This window comes from Manis javanica, chromosome 16, assembly GCF_040802235.1.
Source record: "Manis javanica isolate MJ-LG chromosome 16, MJ_LKY, whole genome shotgun sequence".
NCBI classification, from domain to species: domain Eukaryota; kingdom Metazoa; phylum Chordata; class Mammalia; order Pholidota; family Manidae; genus Manis; species Manis javanica.
This window is the reverse complement of record NC_133171.1, coordinates 3,728,890-3,744,087: the sequence shown is the minus strand read 5'-3', so window position 1 is coordinate 3,744,087 and position 15,198 is coordinate 3,728,890. Positions and strand designations below refer to the sequence as shown.

Genomic DNA, 15,198 nt, shown 5'->3' with positions numbered 1-15,198 from the left:
AATAATCAATGGATCAATGACCAAATAAAAACAGAGATCAAGCAATATATGGAGACAAAGGACAACAATAATTCAACACCGCAAAATTTGTGGGACGCAGCTAAAGCCATGCTAAGAGGAAAATATACTGCAATACAGGCGTACCTCAGGAAAGAAGAACAATCCCATATGAACAGTCTAAACTCACAAATAATGAAACCAGAAAAAGAAGAACAAATGAGGCCCAAAGTCAGTAGAATGAGGGACATAATAAAGATTAGAGCAGAAATAGATAAAACCGAGAATGAAACAATAGAGAGAATCAATGAAAGCAAGAGCTGGTTCTTTGAGAAAATAAACAAAATACATAAACCCCTAGCCAGACTTATCAAGAAAAAGAGAGAGTCTATACACATAAAAAGAATCAGAAATAATAAAGGAAAAATCACTATGGACACCACAGAAATACAAAGAATTGTTAGAGAATACTATGAAAAATTATATGCTAACAAACTGGATAACCTAGAAGAAATGGACAACTTTCTAGAAAAATATAACTTTCTAAGGCTGACCTAGAAAGAAACAGAAAATCTGAACAGACCAATCACCAGGAGCCAAAATGGAACTGCTAATCAAAAACCTACCTAAGAGCAAAACTCCTGGACCAGATGGCTTCACCACTGAATTTTATCAAACATTTAGTGAAGACCTAATACCCATCCTCCTTAAAGTTTTCCAAAGAGTAGAAGAAGAGGAAATACTTCAAAACTCATTCTATGAGGTCAGCATCACTCTAATACCAAAACTAGGCAAAGACACCACAAAAAAAGAAAATTACAGACCAATATCCCTGATGAACACAGATGCAAAAATACTCAACAAAATATTAGCAAACTGAACTCAAAAATACATCAAAAAGATCATCCATCATGATCAAGTGGGATTCATCCCACGGATGCAAGGATAGTACAACACTGAAAATCCATCAACATCATCCACCACATCAACAAAAAGAAAGACAAAAACCACATGATCATCTCCATAGATGCTGAAAAAGCAGTTGACAAAATTCAACATACATTCATGATAAAAACTCTCAACAAAATGGGTATAGAAGGCAAGTACCTCAACATAATAAAGGCCATATGTGACAAACCCACAGCCAACATCATACTTAACAGTGAGAAGCTGAAAGCTTTTCCTTTAAGATCGGGAACAAGACAAGGACGCCCACTTTCCCCACTTCTATTCAACATAGTACTGGAGGCCCTAGCCATGGCAATCAGACCACACAAAGAAATAAAAGGCATCTAGACTGGCAAGGAAGAAGTTAAACTGTCCCTGTTTGCAGATGACATGATATTGTACATAAGAAACCCTAAAGAATCCACTCCAAAACTACTAGATCTAATATCTGAATTCAGCAAAGTTGCAGGATACAAAATTAATACACAGAAATCTGTGGCATTACTATACACTAACAATGAACCAGCAGAGAGAGAAATCAGGAAAACAATTCCATTCACAATTGCATCAAAAAGAATAAAATACCTAGGAATAAACCTAACCAACGAAGTGAAAGACCTCTACCCTGAAAACCACAAGACACTCTTAAGAGAAATTAAAGAAGATACCAATAAACGGAAATACATCCCGTGCTCATGGATAGGAAGAATTAATATTGTCAAAATGGCCATCCTGCCTAAAGCAATCTATAGATTCAATACAATTCCTATCAAAATACGAACAGCATTCTTCAACAAACTAGAGAAAATTGTTCTAAAATTCATGTGGAACCACAAAAGACCTCTAATAGCCAAAGCAATTCTGAGAAGGAAGAATGAAGCTGGGGGCATTACACTCCCCAACTTCAAGCTCTACTACAAAGCCATAGTAATCAAGACAATTCAGTACTGGCACAAGAACAGACCCATAGACCAATGGAACACACTAGAGAGCTGTGATATAAACACAACCATATATGGTCAATTAATATATGATAAAGGAGCCATGGATATACAATGGGGAAATGACAGCCTCTTCCACGGCTGGTGTTTGCAAAACTGGACAGCTACATGAAAGAGAATGAAACTGGATTATTGTTTAACCCCATACACAAAAGTAAACTCAAAATGAATTAAAGACTTGAATGTAAGTCATGAAACCATAAAACTCTTAGAAGACAACACAGGCTAACATCTCCTGAATATAAGCATGAGCAGCTTCTTCCTGAACGCATCTCTTTGAGCAAGGGAAACAAAAGCAAAAATGAACTCATGGGACTATATCAAACTAAAAAGTTTCTGTATGGCAAAGGATACCATCAACAGAACAAAAAGGCATCCTATAGTATGGGGGAATATATTTGTAAATGATTTATCTGACAAGGGGTTATCATCCAAAATATATAAAGAACTTACATGCCTCAACACCCTTAAAGCAAATAACCCGATTAACAAATGGGCAGAGGATATGAAGAGACAGTTCTCCAAAGAAGAAATTCAGAGGCCAACGGACACATGAAAAGATGCTCCACATCACTAATCATCAGGGAAATGCAAATTAAAACCACAATGAGATATCACCTCACACCAGTAAGGATGGCCAGCATCGAAAAGACTAAGAACAACAAATGCTGGTGAGGATGTGGAGAAAGGGGAACCCTTCTATACTGCCGGTGGGAATGTAAGCTAGTTCAACCATTGTGGAAAGCGATATGGAGGTTCCTCAAAAAACTAAAAATAGAGGCGGAGCCAGGATGGCGGTGTGAGTAGAGCAGTGGAAATCTCCTCCCAAAAACACATAGAGCTATGAAAATATAACAAAGAAAAATCTTCCTAAAATAGAGACCACAGGACACAGGACAACATCCAGACCACATCCACACCTGCAAGGAACCAGCGCCTTGCGAAGGGGGTAAGATACAAGCCCCGGCCCGGCGGGACCCGAGCGCCCCTCCCCACGGCTCCCGGCAAGTGGAGAGAAACCAGAGCGGTTTTTTTTTTTTTTGGCGAGCGCTTTTTGGAAGCCTTCGAGGGACGGGCCCCCGTTGCTGGGGAGGTAGGGTGGCGGGACCGCTGAGCAAGTGCCTGGGAACAGCGCTGGAGGACAAAAAACACCCCGCGTTTCTCCCTGCGGGACCGGCGGGCGGGTGCCTGAGACCGGTGCCTGAGGACGGAGGAGGTCGCGCGTTTTTCCCCTTTTTTTTTTTTTTTTTTTTCTCTTTTTGGCGAGCGCTTTTTGGAAGCCTTGAAGGGACAGGGACCCCAGTGCTAGGGAGGCAGGGTGGCGGGACTGGTGAGCGGGTGCCTGGGACCGGCACCTGAGGACAAAGAATATCCCACGTTTTTCCCTGCGGGACCGGTGGGCGGGTGCCTGAGACCGGCACTTGAGGACAGAGGAAATCGCGCGTTTTTCCCCTTTTTTTTTTCTCTTTTCTGCGAGTGCTTTTTGGAAGCCTAAAAGGGACAGGGACCCCGGTGCTAGGGAGGCAGGGCGGCGGGACTGGTGAGCGGGTGCCTGGGACCGGCACCTGAGGACAAAGAATATCCCGTGTTTTTCCCTGTGGGACCGGTGGGTGGGTGCCTGAGACCGGCAACTGAGGACGGAAGAAATCGCGCGTTTTTCCCCTTTTTTTCTCTCTTTTTGGCGAGTGCTTTTTGGAAGCCTTGAAGGGACAGGGACCCCGGTGCTAGGGAGGCAGGGCGGCGGGACTGGTGAGCGGGTGCCTGGGACCAGTGCCTGAGGACAAAGAATATCGAGCGTTCCTTCCCTGCGGGACCGGTGGGTGGGTGCTTTTTGGAAGCCTTGAAAGGACAGGGACCCTGGTGCTAGGGAGACAGGGCAGCAGGACCAGTGAGCGGGTGCCTGGGACCGGCACCTGAGGACAAAAAAAAAAAAAAAAAATCGCTTGTTTTTTCCTTTTTGTTGCTGTTGTGGTTTTGGTTTGGAGAGTGCTTTTTGGAAGTCTTAAAGGGGCAGGACAGGTCACTTAGACCAGAGGCAGGGAATCTGCGGATCTCTGGGCACTCTAACCCCCTGGGCAGCAGGGAGCACAGAGGCCCCTTACGGAGATAAATAGTCTCCTGGCTGCTCCCCCTCCAACGGGGCTCCACCATTTTGGAGGAACAGCCCCAGCCAGGCCAAGCCCACAGCAACAGCAGAGATAAACCCCAAAGCAACTGGGCAGGAAGCAGAAGCCCTGTCTGCGCACAGCTGTCCAGCACAAGCCACTAGAGGTCGCTATTCTCCCAGGAAAAGGCTACAAACCAACAAGAAGGGAAGCTCTTCCAGCGGTCACTTGTACCAGCTCTGCAAACTATCTCTATCATCATGAAAAGGCAAAACTACAGGCAGACAAAGATCACAGAGACAACACCTGAGAAGGAGACAGACCTAACTAGTCCTCCTGAAAAAGAATTCAAAATAAAAATCATGAACATGCTGACAGAGATGAAGAAAAAAATGCAAGAGCAATGGGATGAGATGCAGAGAAAAATGCAAGAGCAGTGGGATGAAGTCCGGAAGGAGATCACAGATGTCAGGAAAGAGATCACAGAAGTGAAACAATCCCTGGAAGGATTTATAAGCAGAATGGATAAGATGCAAGAGGCCATTGAAGGAATAGAAGCCAGAGAACAGGAACGTATAGAAGCTGACATAGAGAGAGATAAAAGGATCTCCAGGAATGAAACAACACTAAGAGAAATATGTGACCAATACAAAAGGAAAAACATTCGTATTATAGGGATACCAGAAGAGGAAGAAAGAGGAAAAGGGATAGAAAGTGTCTTTGAAGAAATAATTGCTGAAAACTTCCCCAAGCTGGGGGAGGAAATAATCGAACAGACCATGGAATTATACAGAACCCCCAACAGAAAGGATCCAAGGAGGACAACACCAAGACACATAATAATTAAAATGGCAAGGATCAAGGACAAGGAAAGAGTTTTAAAGGCAGCTAGAGAGAAAAAGGTCACCTATAAAGGAAAACCAATCAGGCTAACATCAGACTTCTCAACAGAAACCCTACAGGCCAGAAGAGAATGGCATGATATACTTAATGCAATGAAACAGAAGGGCCTTGAACCAAGGATACTGTATCCAGCACGACTATCATTTAAATATGATGGTGGGATCAAACAATTCCCAGACAAGCAAAAGCTGAGGGAATTTGCTTCCCACAAACCACCTCTACAGGGCATCCTACAGGGACTGCTGTAGATGGGAGCACCCCTAAAAAGAGCACAGAACAAAACACACAACATATGAAGAATGGAGGAGGAGGAATAAGAAGGGAGAGAAGAAAAGAATCTCCAGACAGTGTATATAACAGCTCAATAAGCGAGCTAAGTTAGGCAGTAAGATACTAAAGAAGCTAACCTTGAACCTTTGGTAACCACGAATCTAAAGCCTGCAATGGCAATAAGTACATATCTTTCAATAGTCACCCTAAATGTAAATGGACTTAATGCACCAATCAAAAGACATAGAGTAATAGAATGGATAAAAAAGCAAGACCCATCTATATGCTGCTTACAAGAAACTCACCTTAAACCCAAAGATAAGCATAGACTAAAAGTCAAGGGATGGAAAAACATATTTCAGGCAAACAACAGTGAGAAGAAAGCAGGGGTTGCAGTACTAATATCAGACAAAATAGACTTCAAAACAAAGAAAGTAACAAGAGATAAAGAAGGCCACTACATAATGATAAAGGGCTCAGTCCAACAAGAGGATATAACCATTCTAAATATATATGCACCCAATACAGGAGCACCAGCATATGTGAAGCAAATACTAACAGAACTAAAGAGGGAAATAGACTGCAATGCATTCATTGTAGGAGACTTCAACACACCACTCACCCCAAAGGATAGATCCACCGGGCAGAAAATAAGTAAAGACACACAGGCACTGAACAACACACTAGAACAGATGGACCTAATAGACATCTATAGAACTTTACATCCAAAAGCAACAGGATATACATTCTTCTCAAGTGCACATGGAACATTCTCCAGAATAGACCACATACTAGCTCACAAAAAGAGCCTCAGTAAATTCCACAATATTGAAATTCTACCAACCAATTTTTCAGACCACAAAGGTATGAAAGTAGAAATGAATTCTACAAAGAAAACAAAAAGGCTCACAAACACATGGAGGCTTAACAACATGCTACTAAATAATCAATGGATCAATGAACAAATCAAAATAGAGATCAAGGAATATATAGAAACAAATGACAACAACAACACTAAGCCCCAACTTCTGTGGGATGCAGCGAAAGCAGTCTTAAGAGGAAAGTATATAGCAATCCAGGCACACTTGAAGAAGGAAGAACAATCCCAAATGAATAGTCTAACATCACAATTATTAAAACTGGAAAAAGAAGAACAAATGAGGCCTAAAGTCAGCAGAAGGAGGGACATAATAAAGATCAGAGAAGAAATAAACAAAATTGAGAAGAATAAAACAATAGCAAAAATCAACGAAACCAAGAGCTGGTTCTTTGAGAAAATAAACAAAATAGATAAGCCTCTAGCCCAACTTATTAAGAGAAAAAGAGAGTCAACACAAATCAACATAATCAGAAATGAGAATGGAAAAATCACGACAGACTCCACAGAAATACAAAGAATTATTAAAGACTACTATGAAAACCTATATGCCAACAAGCTGGAAAACCTAGAAGAAATGGACAACTTCCTAGAAAAATACAACCTCCCAAGACTGACCAAGGAAGAAACACAAAAGTTAAACAAACCAATTACAAGCAAAGAAATTGAAACAGTAATCAAAAAACTACCCAAGAACAAAACCCCGGGGCCGGACGGATTTACCTCGGAATTTTATCAGACACACAGAGAAGACATAATACCCATTCTCCTTAAAGTGTTCCACAAAATAGAAGAAGAGGGAATACTCCCAAACTCATTCTATGAAGCCAACATCACCCTAATACCAAAACCAGGAAAAGACCCCACCAAAAAAGAAAATTACAGACCAATATCCCTGATGAATGTAGATGCAAAAATACTCAATAAAATATTAGCAAACAGAATTCAACAGTATATCAAAAGGATCATACACCATGACCAAGTGGGGTTCATCCCAGGGATGCAAGGATGGTACAACATTCGAAAAATCCATCAACATCATCCACCACATCAACAAAAAGAAAGACAAAAACCACATGATCATCTCCATAGATGCTGAAAAAGCATTTGACAAAATTCAACATCCATTCATGCTAAAAACTCTCAGCAAAATGGGAATAGAGGGCAAGTACCTCAACATAATAAAGGCCATATATGATAAACCCACAGCCAGCATTATACTGAACAGCGAGAAGCTGAAAGCATTTCCACTGAGATCGGGAACCAGACAGGGATGCCCACTCTCCCCACTGTTATTTAACATAGTACTGGACGTCCTAGCCACGGCAATCAGACAAAACAAAGAAATACAAGGAATCCAGATAGGTAAAGAAGAAGTTAAACTGTCACTATTTGCAGATGATATGATACTGTACATAAAAAACCCTAAAGACTCCACTCCAAAACTACTAGAACTGATATCGGAATACAGCAAAGTTGCAGGATACAAAATCAACACACAGAAATCTGTAGCTTTCCTATACACTAACAACGAATCAATAGAAAGAGAAATCAGGAAAACAATTCCATTCACCATTGCATCAAAAAGAATAAAATACCTAGGAATAAACCTAACCAAGGAAGTGAAAGACTTATACTCTGAAAACTACAAGTCACTCTTAAGAGAAATTAAAGGGGACACTAATAAATGGAAACTCATCCCATGCTCATGGCTAGAAAGAATTAATATCGTCAAAATGGCCATCCTGCCCAAAGCAATATACAGATTTGATGCAATCCCTCTCAAATTACCAGCAACATTCTTCAATGAATTGGAACAAATAATTCAAAAATTCATATGGAAACACCAAAGACCCCGAATAGCCAAAGCAATCCTGAAAAAGAAGAATAAAGTAGGGGGGATCTCACTCCCCAACTTCAAGCTCTACTACAAAGCCATAGTAATCAAGACAATTTGGTACTGGCACAAGAACAGAGCCACAGACCAGTGGAACAGATTAGAGACCCCAGAAATTAACCCAAACATATATGGTCAATTAATATTTGATAAAGGAGCCATGGACATACAATGGCAAAATGACAGTCTCTTCAACAGATGGTGCTGGCAAAACTGGACAGCTACATGTAGGAGAATGAAACTGGACCATTGTCTAACCCCATATACAAAGGTAAACTCAAAATGGATCAAAGACCTGAATGTAAGGCATGAAACCATTAAACTCTTGGAAAAAAACATAGGCAAAAACCTCTTAGACATAAACATGAGTGATCTCTTCTTGAACATATCTCCCCGGGCAAGGAAAACAACAGCAAAAATGAGCAAGTGGGACTACATTAAGCTGAAAAGCTTCTGTACAGCGAAAGACACCATCAATAGAACAAAAAGGAACCCTACAGTATGGGAGAATATATTTGAAAATGACAGATCCGATAAAGGCTTGACGTCCAGAATATATAAAGAGCTCACACGCCTCAACAAACAAAAAACAAATAACCCAATTAAAAAATGGGCAGAGGAACTGAACAGACAGTTCTCCAAAAAAGAAATACAGATGGCCAAGAGACACATGAAAAGATGCTCCACATCGCTAATTATCAGAGAAATGCAAATTAAAACTACAATGAGGTATCACCTCACACCAGTAAGGATAGCTGCCATCCAAAAGACAAACAACAACAAATGTTGGCGAGGCTGTGGAGAAAGGGGAACCCTCCTACACTGCTGGTGGGAATGTAAATTAGTTCAACCATTGTGGAAAGCAGTTTGGAGGTTCATCAAAATGCTGAAAACAGACCTACCTTTTGACCCAGGAATCCCACTCCTAGGAATTTACCCTAAGAACGCAGCAATCAAGTTTGAGAAAGACAGATGCACCCCTATGTTTATCGCAGCACTATTTACAATAGCCAAGAATTGGAAGCAACCTAAATGTCCATCGGTAGATGAATGGATAAAGAAGATGTGGTACATATACACAATGGAATACTACTCAGCCATAAGAAGTGGAAAAATCCAACCATTTGCAGCAACATGGATGGAGCTGGAGAGTATTATGCTCAGTGAAATAAGCCAAGCGGAGAAAGAGAAATACCAAATGATGTCACTCATCTGAGGAGTATAGGAACAAAGGAAAAACTGAAGGAACAAAACAGCAGTGAAGTTACAGAACCCAAAAATGGACTAACAGGTACCAAAGGGAAAGGAACTGGGGAGGATGGGTGGGCAGGGAGGGATAAGGGGGGGGAAGAAAAAGGGGGTTATTAAGATTAGCATGCATGGAGGGGAGGGAGCAAGGGGAGGGTGGGCTGCACAACACAGAGAGGGCAAGTAGTGACTCTACAACATTTTGCTAAGCTGATGGACAGTAACCGTAATGTGGTTGTTAGGGGGGACCTGATATAGGGGAGAGCATAGTAAACATAGTATTCTTCATGTAAATGTAGATTAAAAATTTAAAAAAAAAAAAAAGAAAGAAAGAAAGAAGGAACAGGGGGATTACTCCTTAACAGGATAAAACTATTGGTAAATCAAAGATCAACGCATGCTTTAAATATCCTTAATGTTGATCACTTAAAGGGTGTCAGATGATCAGCTATGGAGGTACTCTTTTCTGATAATATTCCTTTCTCTTAATTTAAAAAAAAAAAAAAAAAAAGCAGTTACTGTGTGCTGACCTCCAATGAGTTCTGCACAGTGGTATAGAGGGCATGTCAAAGTGTGGGCAAAGGGTCTGTTTGTTTCTATGCAGAAGATCAAGGCCTAGCTTGGATACCCAGAAAATGAACTAAGATACGATATGAGGAGGAGCTTCCGGCATCAGCACTCTCTGGAGGACTTGTGCCGGGGGATGATCATCAAAAAGCCTCCACAGGGATTCGGACGATGCTGCGGTTGTGGCTGCATCCAGCCCACCATCTCCTGGACTTGCCATAAGAATGAGGAGGGAGATGTCTAGGCTGGCATGTGCATACAGTGAGACAACGAATTTGACCGGATCTGTACTGTTGGAACTCAACCAGGAGTTGGGAGGGGTGCAAGTTGTAGCACTCCAAAATCTCATGACTATAGACTATCTATGGTTAAAAGAACATATGGGATGTGAACAGATCCCAGAAATGGGCTGCTTTAATTTGTCTGATGGTTCAAGTACAGTTGGACAATATCCATCATATCATAGATAAATTTTCACAAATGCCTAGGGTGCCTAAATGGTTTTCTTGGCTTCACTGGAGATGGATGGTAATTATAGATTTGCTTTGTTTATGTCACCGTATTCCTATTATGTTAATATATGTGTGCAAATTAGTTAGTAGTTTAAAACCTATACATACTTAAGGTACTATACAAGAAGATATGTCAAAGAAATAATCAATCCTCCCAAGTTTCCTTCATATGCTACATCTATAGCTTTTCTTCTTCCTTCCTAATTACAACCCTTAAATAGAATTCGTGCCTCATATCGAATTTACCAAGTATCATAATTCCTCCAGGTGGTAAAGATACCTTGAGACAAGTGCTGGGCATAGAAGCCACAGGGCATAAATCTGCAAAGAAGTAAAAAGCTAACCTTTGCAAACAATATAGCTTCTCTCTCACTTGCCAACTTTACACTTCCCTGTATGGCCCCGGAAGATGATTGGTTAGCCAGAGACGGGTAAGATTCCTCAAGGGAGGAACAACCTAAGACAGGCACAGTCGCAGGGGGGCCATCAGGTGAGAATTTGGGGATCAACAGAGGTGAGGCTCAGAACCTCACCCCCCCTGCTTTGAGAGAAATCTTCTGCATCCGTGGATGTCTTGATGCCCTTGTCTAGCCTGGATTAATACTTAGTCCATAGGCACACACCTGATCATCTGATCAGCTACATTTGCCTTCTTACAGCACTAAACTATGTTTTCTACCTTTATCTTGCATCTACCTACCACTTCAGCATTTTATTAATAATAAAAATAATAATAATAGTAGGAGAAATGGGGGATCAACATATAGATCAAGTACAAAAATCAAACGAATATTCATATTTGACCTTATTGTTTATAGGTCATATTGCATGATCAAAACCGAAAGTTTCTGTGATGACTGCCCTTGTACTGTTCACCATGTAAGAATTTATTCACTATGTAAGAATTCGTTCACCATGTAAGAACTTGTTCGTTATGCTTCAGATGATTGGAGACTGACGAGAATTAGGCTTGAGATGGATTAATGATTGTACATTGAGCGTTGACCCCCCTATACTGAATTTTATTGTTGTTAACAACCATTTGATCAATAAATATGAGAGATGCCCTCTCAAAAAAAAAAAACAAAAAAACAAAAAAAACTAAAAATAGAAATACCATTTGTCCCAGGAACCCCACTCCTTGGAATTTACCCAAAGAATACAACTTCTCAGATTCAAAAAGACACATGCACCCCTATGTTTATTGCAGCAGTATTTATAATAGCCAAGATATGAAAGCAACCTAAGTGTCCATCAGTTGATGAATGGATAAAGAAGATGTGGTACATATACACAAAGGAATACTATTCGACCATAAGAAAAAAACAAATCCTTCCATTTGCAACAACATGGATGGGGCGGGAGGACATTATGCTCAGTGAAATAAGCCAGGTGGAGAAAGACAAATGCCAAACGGTTTCCCTCATTTGTGGAGTATAACAATGAAGCAAAACTGAAGGAACAAAATGGCAGCAGACTCAGAGACTCCAAGAACGAACTAGTGGTTACCAAAGGGGAGGGGTGTGGGAGGGCGGGTGTGGAGGGAGGGAGAAGGGGACTGAGGGGTATTATGTTTAGTACACATGGTGTGGGGGATCACGGGGAGAAAAGTGTAGTACAGAGAAGGCCAACAGTGACTCTGTGGCATCTTACTACACTGATGGACAGTGACTGCATTGGGGTATGGGTGGGGACTTGATAATATGGGTAAATGTAGTAACCACATTGTTTTTTCATGTGAAACCTTCATAAGAGTATATATCAATCAGACCTTAATAAAAATTTTTTTTAAAAAGTCATTATTCCCATGTACCTACTCACTGACAGCATATAAATTTCTGCTTTTATCAGTGTAGCAATGCAAGGTCCTAAACTGATTGCTAAGCAGCAAGCAGTACTGTGTATCAGAAATTAAAAAGGGAGCTTTTATCATGGAAAAGCAAAGATTCTGTGTTAAAAAAATAAAAGCACAGTGCTTTGTGCTAATATTCACAAACCATTTTAAAATTAAAACAAAAAAACCACCTCAGGGAAGAGATCGAACCTCTTTGCCCAAAGCCAGCTCAGCCAGGCAGCAACTTAAGAAAACATGGACTGCCTATGGGTCCCCAGTTCACACACAACATTTCTCTGCAAGTTACACATATTTTTCTCTGCTGACCTATGGAAAGCTAATTCTGCAAAATAGGTGTTAACATTATTTTTTATGTAAATGAATATTTATATATATATATATATATATATATGCATCCAGGCAAAATGCAGATAAATGTAATATAACTATGATCCTCAATTAATTTAACAGAACTGTTAGGAACATGGAATTTTCTACAGTCAAGCTATATTTACTGACTTTCCTATAGGTCAAACAAACCTTATATTTTGATTCAAAGAAAAAGCCACTTATTTCGAGGCTCAAGGCTACAGACTAACATTAAATAAAGTAAAACAAATTTACTATTATGCTTCCAAACAAAAACTTTAGAAAAGCCTCTTTTGAGTCTTCTTAATTTCAAAATAAATAGTTCTCCAAGGTGAGAAACTAACTACGTTGGCTGTCCACATACCCCCCTCTACACACACCCCCTTAAAATATAAGAACAGCGGCCAAATGTCCCACTCTAGTTTTCTTATTCTCATCTAAGTGCACAATTACTGTAAATTTGAGCTTTATTCTTAACAGCTTTTTCCAGCCAATAAGGGATTTAGGTAGGATTAAAGAAGATTAACACAGAGGACAAATGGAGGGTAAAATGTTGTCTGCCAGTCTTTGAACGGAGAACGTTTGGATGTCTTCGGTTGGTCTTTGTGGAACCTACTGTAAGGATACCACTCCAAGGCTGGCATTAATGCTTGTTTCAAAGGAAAAAGGGGGTAATTAACATCTTATAATCACTACGTTGTTTAAAAAGCAAAACAGAAAAAGGTTTCATACTAACCAAGTCCTATTTTACAGAAATTAAAAAGGGAGATTTTATAATGGAAAAGCAAAGATTCTGTGCTAAAAAAATAAAAGCACAGTACTTTGTGCTAATATTCACAAACCTTTTTAAAATTAAAACAGAAAAACCACCCCAGGGAAGAGATCGAACCTCTTTGCCCAAAGCCAGCTCAGCCAGGCAGCAAGTGGCCGCCTTCAGGGGCAGCTGCCTCCCTTCCCATCCGGGGCAGTGAGTGGGGATGGCGGAGGTAAACAAAGGCCATAGGGCTGGGAAGTAACTTTTGCCTCCACCACAATCTTGACTCCATGGGTAGTTTTTCTAATTAAAATAAATCCGGTAACTTCGGAAATCCGTTACCAGAACAAATGTCTGCTCATTTAAAAATATGTAAACATAATTGCGTAAGGCTTTCTTTTATAATTTTTATTACAACTACTGAAAACCAGTTTTATTGCCCCCACCCCTACCCCCCGCCCCGACTCTGTCCCTAAATGAAAATGTCTTATTTGCATTAAGGAAACTGCTTTCGTTACGCGGACATTCATTCTTTCCCGCAAACTGGGGCCCCTGGAAGACTCCTGGGGCTGGTGCTCAGCAGGTCTGCCGGGAAGGGGTCGTCCCCGGGGCCCTGCGCGTCCGGCCGCCGCGGGTGAGTGGTCCCCGGGCACCCCGACGCTGACTGGGCGGGGCACTGCCGGCGTCCCCCAGGGTCCCCCAGTGCCAGGATCCCGCTTTTACCGGGGAGTCCTTGGGATGCACGAACGCGGGTCGAATTTGACCAGTTTCTCTTTCTTTTCCCTTTTATTTTGTGGCAGTTCTGAACTCAAATCCTCTGCCTCCTTGAGACCCGACACCGCCCCTCGCTCCTAAGAGTAGCTTCCTCTCCAGCCACGCCAGCAGAGTGAACGGGGCAGGCGGGACGCGCGGGGGGCTAGGGGTCCGGGAGGGGGTCCCCTCAGGCCGGCGAGGGCGCCGACATGCTCCCACCGAGACGGAGTCCGGCCGTCGAGGAGCGAGGAGAGCGGTGGAGGGGGCCTCGGAGGGCGCGGATCGCAGCTGACTCAGGGGTCCCGCTCGCCCCTCCCGGCCCCTGCCCTCCCCGGGTGCTCTCCCTGCCCTCCCCGGGTGCTCTCCCTACCGGTGTTCGGACCCCTTCTCTCAGCGGAGGTGGGTCCCCGTAGGACCGGGCGCCGAGGGGACATGCCGGGCCGGGCGCGCAGGGCGGGATCAGGCTGGGTCGGACCGAGGGTGGCGGCCGCGCAGCCCGCTCGGGATTACCTGCCCGCCGCGCAGTTTACCTCGTCAGCTCCCGTGACGCTCCGGGCGTCCTGTATGTTTCGTCGCCTAGGAAACGGCGGGGGCGTGCCTGCTTCTGCGCTCCGGCCCACTCACGCCGTCCGCAGGGGGCGTGGTCGAACAGGACAAGCCCCTCCCCGTCCCGCAAGTCCCGCCTCCCGGAGAAAGGGCTCGGGAACACCCGGGCGTCAGTGGAGCTAGTGCTCTCTGCATTTGGGTCTGGACAGAGTCTTGATTACCTTTTCAGTTCTTTATAGGTAGTGGTTTGCTCTGTATTTTGTTTTGGCTTTGCTCTGATTCATTCTACAAAGTCTTGATTCATTAAACCTGGTTCCCAACCATTTTTAAAGTTAAATATTGAATTACTAGGTGACCTAGCAAATACACTTGCAGGGAAATTAAAGAAAAAGCATGCCCAGGCCATACCTCAGACCAACCAAATCAGAATTTCTGCCGGTGGTACCCTGGCATCAGTGTTATTTAAATGTCCCCAGATAATCAAGGTTGGTAATCAATTCCCTAGAGAACTTTACATATTTGTACCAGGAGTCATATACCAAGATATTCACATATGCAATACTTGTATGAGCAAAACTGAACACAACCCAAATGTTAGCAGGGGAAGGGACAGGTCA

The 15,198-nt window shown here is 42.3% G+C and overlaps 1 protein-coding gene across 4 annotated transcripts in view; it reads right to left on the bottom strand.

The window, feature by feature from the left end:
- The window catches only part of MAK (male germ cell associated kinase), a 69,601-nt gene extending 54,955 nt beyond the window's left edge, over positions 1 to 14,646 (bottom strand). For 3 of the 4 annotated variants that reach the window (XM_073224618.1, XM_017652830.3, XM_073224617.1), the window contains exon 1: positions 14,406 to 14,600. The gene's annotated coding sequence lies outside the window, so the exon portion shown is untranslated. Of the gene's footprint in view, positions 1 to 14,405 lie in introns of all 4 variants that reach the window. The other variant, XM_073224616.1, reaches the window with a different exon arrangement.
- Positions 14,647 to 15,198: the final 552 nt, after the last annotated feature.